Source organism: Bos grunniens, chromosome 14 (assembly GCF_055505025.1).
Source record: "Bos grunniens cultivar Pamir isolate PY7600 chromosome 14, Bosgru_T2T1.0, whole genome shotgun sequence".
Taxonomy (NCBI): domain Eukaryota; kingdom Metazoa; phylum Chordata; class Mammalia; order Artiodactyla; family Bovidae; genus Bos; species Bos grunniens.
In genome coordinates this window covers 37,891,914-37,902,979 of record NC_141178.1, presented here as the reverse complement: position 1 = coordinate 37,902,979, position 11,066 = coordinate 37,891,914, and the positions used below count along the sequence as shown (strand labels likewise).

General features: G+C 37.0%; 1 long non-coding RNA gene across 1 annotated transcript; it reads left to right on the top strand.

The window, feature by feature from the left end:
- The first annotated feature begins 1,031 nt into the window (after positions 1 to 1,031).
- Positions 1,032 to 9,231, top strand: LOC147359290 (uncharacterized). Its single transcript, XR_015140685.1, has 3 exons — positions 1,032 to 1,356; positions 7,793 to 7,876; positions 9,059 to 9,231. It is a non-coding gene; the product is annotated as an uncharacterized LOC147359290 (long non-coding RNA).
- The last annotated feature ends 1,835 nt before the right edge of the window (positions 9,232 to 11,066 follow it).

The window sequence follows — 11,066 nt, the reverse complement described above, 5'->3', positions numbered from 1 at the left end:
GAGTTTGGTTTGGGGACTTTCTTTGGCTATGCCCCCCAGCCTCATGATATGAAGGGAAGAGACAATATGAAGTTATTATCCTTCATCCTTCATAATTCAAGATGAAGAACTGAAAAGCTGGGTTCATTGGAAGGGCACAGTGTAGAAGAGATCAAAGTTTCCAGTGAGAGCTTTACTGCAACGGCTCCCCATAGGGCATGACTGGGTTGGAGACAAACGAGTCTGCAGTCTGGTGGATAGGTGGTAAGAACAGAGTTGGTCCAGGAATTGGAGGATGAAAGGCAGAATCAGTAACAGTGAGGCAGTGAGAGGGGAAGGAAAAGTTTGGATTTCAAAATTTTGGAAATGAAACTAGTGGGTGATGACAAGGTACAAGGCCCAGTTTTAAATGTAGGCACCTACATGGGAAGGTAATGAAGAAGAAGGTTGTTATCACTCAAGACACTGAAAATCTTTGAGATCTTTGTGGGTTATTATGAGAGTGACTATATATCCTGGTGTTCTTGGGCCCAACCTGGTTTATACCTCTTTTTTATACCTCTTTTTCCAATTATTATTGGAAATAATAATAATTATTGCTAGTATAATAACAATTATTATTGCCAGCATTTCTTTCCCTCTCAAAAGTGTCTTTGTTTGGATGATAAATGATACAGTCAGTCTAGTTTTTACTAACAATCCCCCCCTCAACCCCGCCGCCCCCAGAAAAGCATGGTACTTCTTAGTGTAGCTAAGATAGCTTTGTGAACTTTGGGTGAAAAATGAGATTTTCAAAATTAGAACTGTATAAATTAGAATTAAAACATAGCATTTAGAGAACAGTTATTGCAGTTTACCATGAGAAGATAATAATAACAAATGCATTTTTAATGATAACATATCTCACAATAGAATTTTTAAATTTCACATTTATGCACAAATTTTTAGGTTTTCTTTAGTATGAGTCCTAACTTTTAACGTTTTTTAGAATACAGTGTGCTAAAACAAATTAGCAAAGCTCATAACATGTGGCTAAATAATTTACACCTAAGGGGAAGTCTGTCAACTGAGAGATGTTTTGAATATAACTGGTGCACTGCATTAAGGAAAGAATGCAGGATGAAAAATCAGAGGACGGGCTCGGCTTCTTACCAGCTAACATGAAAATAACCAAGTCAATTATCCTCTCTAAGCCCATTTCCTCACTGGTAAAGAGGGATAATAACAGTCATCTGACCTCTCAAAGGGGCTGTGGTTAAAGACCAAATGAAATAATGGAAAATTGTCTTAAGAACTGTATGAACGTAAGTAGACCAAATGTCCTTCTACAAACAAAACAACAAATATGGAAATAAGAAAAGGAGAAAAGGATTCCAGGTGAGTTATTAGGATTTTTGTTCTGTGTTAACTTGAATATTTTTACATAAATATAGTTAAATGAATTTTTCTCTGTTAATATGTAAGTAGAATGTTTACTATTGAAAAACTCATTTCATAAAATAGGACATTGGAAAAATACTGGGAATAACCAAAAACCACAGCTATCTTGTTATAAAACTGCCTTCTCATTTTATGTGGAAGACAAAGTCAGTAAGGACCCAAAGGCCTGAGGAGAACAGGAGGCAATTTTTGGAGACGGAAATATCCGATTCATTCTTTTAGAAGTGTTTTACCTATTAAAAGCCCTCAAACTAGCTATCAAAAGGTCAACAGCTTTATAGATTAACTCACTCAGCCCATGTCAGAGGTTAGGAACTCTCTGGTGAGAACAGCTGTTGATCATTTGTCTTTCCACATCAAAGACCTAGAAAGACTCTTTAATAAATTATGGAATTATTAAAGAGATTAAGTTAGTTCAAATTAGTTCCTGGTATAAAGAAAATGCATACCACAACAGGAGTTTCCCTATAATGAAAGTACAAAATAATAAAAATGAATTGGAGCAGTGAAGTTTCCTAGAAAATCTGTTACTGGTGGTAAAACATATGAGACTGTTTGATTTTTTAAAAATTATGCCTAGAACACTTTATTCAAAGTTTGCAAATATGTAAAAAATGGTATGTAAAACACTACATCTAAATTTATATGGAAAAGTTCTTTATTTTTCATTCAAAATATAGTTTTTCAGAGAGTAAACTCAATTTTAATTATTAAAAAGTCAAGTTTATTTTTGCACACATTTTGCCAAAAGCTTCTAGAATAATAGAAAAACAATGTAGATATTTGTGGAAATGAATATACTTTTGTAAGAAAATGAATATATATTTTCCTTCCAGTTTTATTGATATATAATTGACAAACCACTTTGCATAAATTTAAGGTGTACAGCATAATGATTTTACTTACACACATCATGAAATGATTACAAGTCTAGTGAACATCATCTCATATAAAGGCAAAATAAAAGAAAACATTTCTCTTGTGATGTGAATTAAGGATTTACTCTATTTTCATATATAACATATAGCAGTGCTAATGATATTAATTGTGTTGTACATTACAAAATGAATATATTATAAATTTCAACTTTGATCTAGGATCTGTGTGAGGCATATTACATGGATTATGGTATTTAATTCCCATAGCAATAAACAAGGTAGGGGTAAGTCCTACCCTCACTTTTTATAAAAGTGAAGGAAAGTATAGTTCAGTTAAGTCAGAAGTCAGGTAGACAGAAATCTTTATATTCTCTCCCACCTTGCCCCACCCCAACCCATGATTCCAATTCCCTGGTTATTTAATCAGACACTAATCTAGGTAGTGCTGTGAAGGGATTTCTCAGCTGTAATTAAAGCCCCAAGTCAGTTGACCTTAAGACATGGAGATTATCCAGATGGACCTGATCTAATCACATGTGTCTCCAAAGGGCAGATTCCAAAATCCAGAGAGAATTGAGGGGTGAGGACTCAGCCTTGCTTCCGCAGCTTTAAAGATAGAGGGGCCCCATGTGTGTGGGCAGCCCCTGTGAGCAGAGAGTGGACCCTGGTGGAGAGCCAGCAACCAGGGCCTCAATCCAGCAACCAAGAGGAAATGAATTCCCCCTGGCCTCTTCAGATGAGAGCCTGGCCAACACCTGGGTTTTGGCCTTGTGAGACCTGAAGCAGAGAGCCCCACTGAGCCACTCTGGACTTCTGAACTACAGAACTGTGGAATAATAAATGGGCATCCTTTTAAGTTGCTAAATTTGTGGTAATCTGTTACAGCTGCAGCAGAAATAGAATCCAGAAACTCAAAGTTATGGAGCAAATAAGCAATAGATCTAAGGTTTAACCCATTCAGCCTAAAGCCTCATAATGAAAACAGATGGGAGCAAGAAGAGCAGGTTGATTTGAAGAAATTTCATTCATTCATTTATTCATTCATTAATTCACTCATTTATTAACTATTAAATATTTTTTATTATCTTTTATATGGCAGGCCTATCTCTGTAAGGGCTGCAGAGATAAAAAAAAAAAAAAGGTCCAGTCCCTTTCCTCAAAGAGCTCACAATTTAAGGATTGAAGGCAGACAAGCAAATGGGTTGGGGCAGTGCAGTGTGTCTCTTAAGTACTTTAAGAAGACAGCTTAGAAGTTATGATAGCACAGATGCTTTTAGTCTGATTTCTTACCAAGTTGCCTGAGGTAGGAAGGATAATGGCCCACAAAGATGTCTTGTTATAACCTCCAGAACCTCTGACTATATTACACAGCAAGAGGAAATTAAGGATATGAACAGATCTAAGGTGGTTTATCAGCTGATCTTAAGGCAGGGAAGTAATTCAGGATTACTCAGATGGAACCAGTATAGTCACAGCTCCTTAAAAATGGAATAAAAGAGGTCAGAGTGATTCGATGTGAAAAGGACTAGACAGATTTTTACTGGCTTTGACGATGGAGGAAGGGGCCACCAATAGGTATGTGGGGAGTCCCCAGAAGCTGTAAAAGACAATGAAATGGATTCCTTCTTAGAGTTTCCAGAAAGGAACGTAGCCCTGTTGACACCTTGATTTTAGCCTAGCTGTTTTGGATTTCTGACATTAAGAATTCAGTTCAGTTCAGTTGCTCAGTCGTGTCTGACGCTTTGTGACCCCATGGACTGCAGTACGCCAGGCCTTCCTGTTCATCACCAACTCCCGGAGTTTACTCAAACTCATGCCCATTGAGTTGGTGATGCCATCCAACCATCTTATCCTTTGTTGTCCCCTTCTCCTCTCACCTTCAATCTTTCCCAGCATCAGGGTCTTTTCAAATGAGTCAGCTCTTTGCATCAGGTGGCCAAAGTATTGGAGTTTCAACTTCAGCATCAGTCCTTCCAGTGAATATTCAGGACTGATTTTCTATAGGATGGACTGGTTGGATCTCCCTGCAGTCCAAGGGACTCTCAAGAGTCTTCTCCAACACCACAGTTCAAAAGCATCAATTCTTCGGTGTTCAGCCTTCTTCACAGTCCAACTCTCACATCCATATGTGATCACAGGAAAAACCATAGCCTTGACTAGACGAACCTTTGTTGGCAAAGTAATGTCTCTGCTTTTGAATATGCTATCTAGGTTGGTCATACCTTTTCTTCCAAGGAGTAAGCATCTTTTAATTTCATGGCCGCAGTCACTATCTGCAGTGATTTTGGAGCCCCCCAAAATAAAGTCTGCCACTGTTTCCACTGTTTCCCTATCTATTTGCCATGAAGTGATGGGAATTATACATTAAGAATTATACGATATTAAGTGTGTGTTATAAGCCAAAAAAATTCATAGGTTTATGTTATCGCACCAATAAGAAGCTAATACATGCCTGACATGAGATGACTTGAAAATAGAAAGGGAAACATATAATGGTTGTTTTATTTTAGCTAATATTCAGCTAATATTTAGCTAATATTTATTTAGCTAATAATTTAAAGAGATAGTCTTTAAATATTGAGAGCATATGAAAGTGAAAATGAGGGCAGAAAGCATAGATCATTAGAGGAAATATTAATAAATTAAATTTAATCAAATTAAAGTTTCTGTTCTTCTAAAAAATGAAAAAAAGCATCCAACTGGGAGCAAATATTTACAAGCTTATGTCTGATAAAGGATTTGTATTCAGACTACCTATAATTCTTAAAAATCAATAAGGTATGTGCAGTGAGATCCTATACATACCTAAACTGGCCTTAATAAAAAATTGATAGTGTTAAGTGTGAATAAAAATGGGAGCAACTGTGATTCTCAAACATTGCTGGTGCAAATACAAAATGGCATAACCACTCTGGGTGATGGGTTGACCAGTTACTTTTAAGGTATACATCTGCTTAACATGTGACCTGGCCATCCCATTCCTATGTATTTATCCAAGAGAAATAAATAGATGTGTCAAAACTAAGATCTGGATGTGAATGTTTATAGCAATTTTATTCATAATCACTCAAATTGAAAACAGCCTGTCAACTGTTGCATGGAGAATCAAAGTGTGGTACATATGTTCAATGAAATACCACTCAGTAATAAGAAGAAATGAATTGATACCTGCAACAATATAAGAACATTTCAAAAGGATTATGCTCAGTGGAAGAAACCAGATTCAAATGACCACATATTTTATGATCTCATTTAATATTTTAAAAAAAGCAGGTCTGGGAGTGGGGGAATGTGACCACATAAGGACATTGAGGAAACATTCTGGGATAAAAAAAATACTACATATTTTGTTTGTGGTAGTGATGATATAACTACAAACACATTAATAAAAATTCATTGATCTTAAAAAGAAAAATTTTATTATGTATAAAGTGAATCTGATTTAAACCCGCCCCACCTCCAAAACAAGTACAAAGCACATGACTTAAACAAGGGTCTGTCCAACTTTACAAATGTAATCTTTCTCTAGAAAATTTGGCTTTTAAATATAGAAGAGTAGAAAACCCATGTAGGTGCAAAGCTTTGCGATTGTATTTCATGCATTAAAATTCAACTGTAGCATATATTTCCTTGTCTGGTCTCTTTGATCAGTATAAAACTTACAAAAGAATATTTTAATTAAATATAAGAAGCCCAAGATGAATTAAGACAGACTGAAAGAAAAACAGGAAATGTTCTCACTTCATCTTCATAAAAAAATGCACTTGGAAGAATGGTTTGATACACTGTGAATAGAATACTGAGAATTGCACAATAGTTTGCTGAAATGAGTGTAATTTATCTCGCTCAATGCTCAGGAATAGCCTTTAAAGGACTCTTTTACTAAAAAGAGAAACATTTCCAGGCATGTAAAGTGTGCAAGGCTCCTCAGAGAAAAATACAAAGTACAGGGTATTATTATTTCATGAGCTTTGGGCTGACTTTGACAGTCATTACAGTTGTTCCATTTATAGTTGCTGGGGTTGCCTTCATAGAACACATCTTTCATATGTACATGAGCATTTGTAATTCATTAAAAGCACACACTCATTTTGGGAAATGCCGTGTTAGAGATACAGATACTGAACTTGTGGGAAAACAACTATTTTGCCCACATTATTTAGTGCTATCAGAGACATAGAGAGAGGATCAGTACCCATGGGGGCTCTTTGGGGATCTGTGAGTCTCCATGTAATTATTTACATGAGGGAAATTTTTAAGATTTTTATTTTGCGAACACTTATTTTAAAAAATGTAATTTGGCAAGGAACTGTGATCCTTGTGTCTTTTTCCACAAAGTGGGGCTGAAGATTGTAATAGGAAAACATTAGATTAGAAAAATGTAATTTCATTTTACTTATAAATTTATAACCTAAGCGGGGAAAACAGCCCAATTCCATTCTTGGTTAATACTGCTCAATGGCAGCGTACTTCATTTGTACACGCAGCCTGCTTCTCACTGTTTTAATAAGCATTTCTGTCCCTTCCCTTGGGGGTTTGTAGTCACAGTCAATAGCCATAAACTATAAAGATGTGAGGATGTTTCATCTCATTAAGATGCCACGTAACTGGGATTCCTTCCTCATCCTTCTTACATCTGATTTGTGTTCCTCAAATGTGACCTTGAAGGCCTTCGTTGCTTTGCAAACACATTGCATGTCCCAAGGGCATATAATTAAGTAGGTCACATGCTTTATACTGCCTATTAGTACTTGCCTTTCAGCATGCATTTCCTCTCTTCTACTGTGGGAAAATTCTCTTTTTCATAAGACATTCTTGGAAAAGTTCTTGGCACTTTCTGCAGAAGAAATGTCCTTGATACATTGTGGGAACACTTCAGGTCATTCGGGATTTCATCGGCCATGAGAATAATTGCTCTCACATTTTTTAAAGAGTAGAATCCATTCATACTAATTGTAGGTTTGTACTTCCAGAGGTAGAAAAGCGGTCTCAGGGATGATAGTTGTGGTTATAACCTTTGCCAATTAAAATTTTAAAAATTCAATAATTTTTGAATAATGCTATCTATAAAATGTCACAACAAAATATTAAAAAAATTTAAATGTGTTTTGCTAATCTTGGCATTTATAAATTGGTTTGCATAAATGCATATGTAACTCGTAGCTGCTGCTGCTAAGTCACTTCAGTCATGTCCAACTCTGTGCGACCCCATAGACGGCAGCCCCGCAGGCTCCTCTGTCCCTGGGATTCTCCAGGCAAGAATACTGGAGTGGATTGTAACTCGTAGAGTTTCTCTTAATTCTTCTTGGAAACGGTATTTACCCTGCATTCTGTAGGATTTCCCAATCAAATAAACAAATATATATGCTGGAATTGTTTATAATTTTGCTTTCATAACTTTAATAATTGAGTGTGAACTTTTAGCAACAAGACGAAATTTCATTTTGCTGACTATAATTCTTGAGTAGTATTAATAAAAGATTTAAAATATTTAGGACAAGTGGATTTTGAAGAAAATCAGGATTACTGGCTTTGCCCCTCCACCTCACCGTCACAATCCTTCATCCTTTGTAAAGCGTGTAAGTATTATACATTTCTCCACCAAAGAAATCCACTATTAACAGTTTAATCCTAGATGAAGCATTTGTGCCCTAATTAATAGGCCTATTTCATCAAGCTGGATTGTGTAACTAGTGATGTGCTCCTCTTAGTGATGCTAATAAAGAGGTAATCAAGAAAACACAATTGAGTTTTCACATGATGATCATGTTAAGAAATTAATAAGAGATGAAACGGTGGCAAAGAGATCACAGAACCCTGTAAGACAGTGATTCCCATATTTTATGTGCATGAAGATCATCTGGCAAACTTGTCAAGACACAGACTTTGATGCAATCACTCTCGGGTGGGGACTGAGATTTTTCTGACAAGCAGGAGGCACCATGCTTTGAATAGCACGTTTACAGACGTCCACCACATCAAGTTTACTGTTTGAGTAAACGCTATGGGGTGGCACACAGGTCCATGACATCGCCCAAGGCTGAGCTACTTCCTTGTACCCAAGGGAGCTGTAGCAATACACTGGGATACAAAATACACCTTCCAGATTAAAATATACCAGTTTGCCTTTTATTCCTCTGCTAGAACTTTCCTAAGCTGAGGCTGTCAACTTATAGAAGAATAACTGGTGCCAATTTTACTTTGAAATGTATCTTTGGGTTGGTGGTAACAGAGGAGGGTACAGGCCTCCATGTGCTGTGGACATAGTCAAAAAGGATGATTTATCAGGCGGTGGGCGGCGGGGGCGGGGGTGGTGATGCTGTGCTAGACTCTGTCCCTGTTTTGCGTGGATGCTAGTGTGTGCCTTTGGGGACTGCCACCCTGAGTTCAATGGAATTGTATTGCAATGGGCTTCTTACTTTCCTTTTTTGACCCTAAAACATGGAATGAAGCTTTCATTTCTAGTCTTACTGAATACAATGACTTTCTTTTTAATACAAGAGAAATTAAAGAATTTTATTATTCAACTGAAAATTCATAATCAAACCTTTGAATTTAATTTGTCTCTAATATTATCCACATAAATTTGAGAGGAAAAATCCAACAAAATAAAGCCAGTATACCTATGTAAGACGTATTATTCATTCAAGTTCCAGACAATAATTAGTCTCAGCAGTCTCATTTTTGGAGACACTTAATTAAGATAATCTGGCTGATGAACCTCCTACTTCATTATAACACACTTCTGCTTTGTTCTCTAGGATGACTGATTTCCTATGAAGAGTCAAGAGCCCGGAAAGACTAGAGATGATGAACTTACACAAAATCCAGAAAAACTAACTCGGAGGCCCCAGGAAAGTAATATTTAAAAGAGAAGAGAAGGGATGTTTAACTTTTCCTTAACATAATAAATAATGAGAAACGGACAAAAGAACTCAAAGATGCCATTTCAAACATTCTTGTGACTGCCTCAAGATATTTTTCTGTTTCTTTTTATTATCTTTGGCTGGGTGACGTTTCCTCATAAATAAATCAACAAAGCCAACAGTAATATGTAAAGGCTTATCACCAAGATTCTACCAACAACAGGGGCAATTTCCATGTTTTGAAATAACAAATGAAACTGTGATGTGTTCTCTATAACTCACTTCCTTTTCCTCCTAGGCACGCGGCTACTTTGTGCACCTTCTGCTGTTAACTGTGGCCATGTGACTGAGTTTTAACTAATGAAATTTGGGTACAAATATGTTCTTTCTCTAAGACTGTCATGAAAACTCACCCACAAGTTTGCCGTCACTCTTTCCTCCCCCAGGACTGACTCAGAAGAGGGGAAGGGAGGAGCCACAAGGAGAGGCTTGGCCCACAGTTGGGCCCACCATGTACAGAGGGTGATGTGGGAAAAAAAACTCAACACCGGACTGTAAATTTAGAGAAAACAAAACTATTGTTTGGAGGCATTACACTTATGCATTTGTTTGTGATGCAATAAGCCTACCCTAAATATCACAGGTGGAAAACAGGAAATTAAAGTCTAGTTTTGAGGTCTGCTGTCTCCATTGAGGAGAGGGTTTAGGTCTTTGTTTTTGAATATTAGGCAGATTGCCTTGTATTATTAGGTTCTTGGTACAGATTTGCTGAAATAATTGTACTACTCTCCAGATTCCTCTTCTGTTCTTGCTTCAGTGACCTAAAGGGTGATAGTCCAGGAGTCCATATCCCATTCAGACTTGTATCCAAAATTGATTGGAGCTATTCCATTAAAAAGAATTCTTTTCAGCTATAGTTGGCTATTGCAAGAAGTTCCTGTTGCAAAGGAACTTTTACATAAGTGATTTCACCTGTCAATATTTTTTTTCTGAATCATTTCCTTCTGTTTCAATCTAAAAGATGCTGTTATTTAGTGGTAGGAAAAGGTTGCTTGCATGCTAAGTCGCTTCAGTCATGTCCAACTCTTTGTGACCCTATGGACTGTAGCCTGCCAGTCTCCTTTATCCATGGGGATTCTCCAGGCAGAATACTGGAGTGGGTTGCCTTGCCCTCCTCCATGGGATCTTCCTGACCCAGGGGTTAAACTCGTGTCTGTCATGTCTCCTGAATTGGCAGATGGATTCTTTACCACTAGTGCCACCTGGAAAGTCCCAGCTAGAAAGCAGGAGAGAAGGATTCTCGAATTATGAAATACACATGAAACTTAGTCTTTATCTTCAAAGAATTTTCACTTCCTGGGAATAGAAGGGAAATTATCTTCTATGATTGTTTCTAGAATCTTTTTATACTAAAGAAGTCATCATCACCTGCTGAATTCTTTTGTTTCTTGAGGGACCATTCTTTGGACTGGGTAGGCTATCTGTATCAGGACATTTTTTTTTTTTTAACACATCAAGATGGTGATGTGCTCAGTTTTCAAAAAAAAATATTTAAGTTCCTCACTTACTGTATTAGGTACCTGAGTAGACAGTATATAAGTACTCAAATGGAAATGGTTCCTACGTTTTGTAAACCTGTTCTTTAGGTAGATAGAAGCTGCTCATGTGAACTTGAAAATGGCACGGTAAAATCGCAGAAGTGTCAAAGATAAAACAAATGGTTCATTTAAAAGGAAAATAGCATCCTTTGTGTGTCAGGGTGGATGCACACTGGGAGAGCATTCCAAAGAGAGGATGCAGTACCTTGTTTAGTCTTGTTATTGTTCTTCAAGAATCCTTAATCAGATGTTTCCTTGGCTCTGGGCAGGTTGCATCATTATTACTGTCAGTGTACACGGGATAT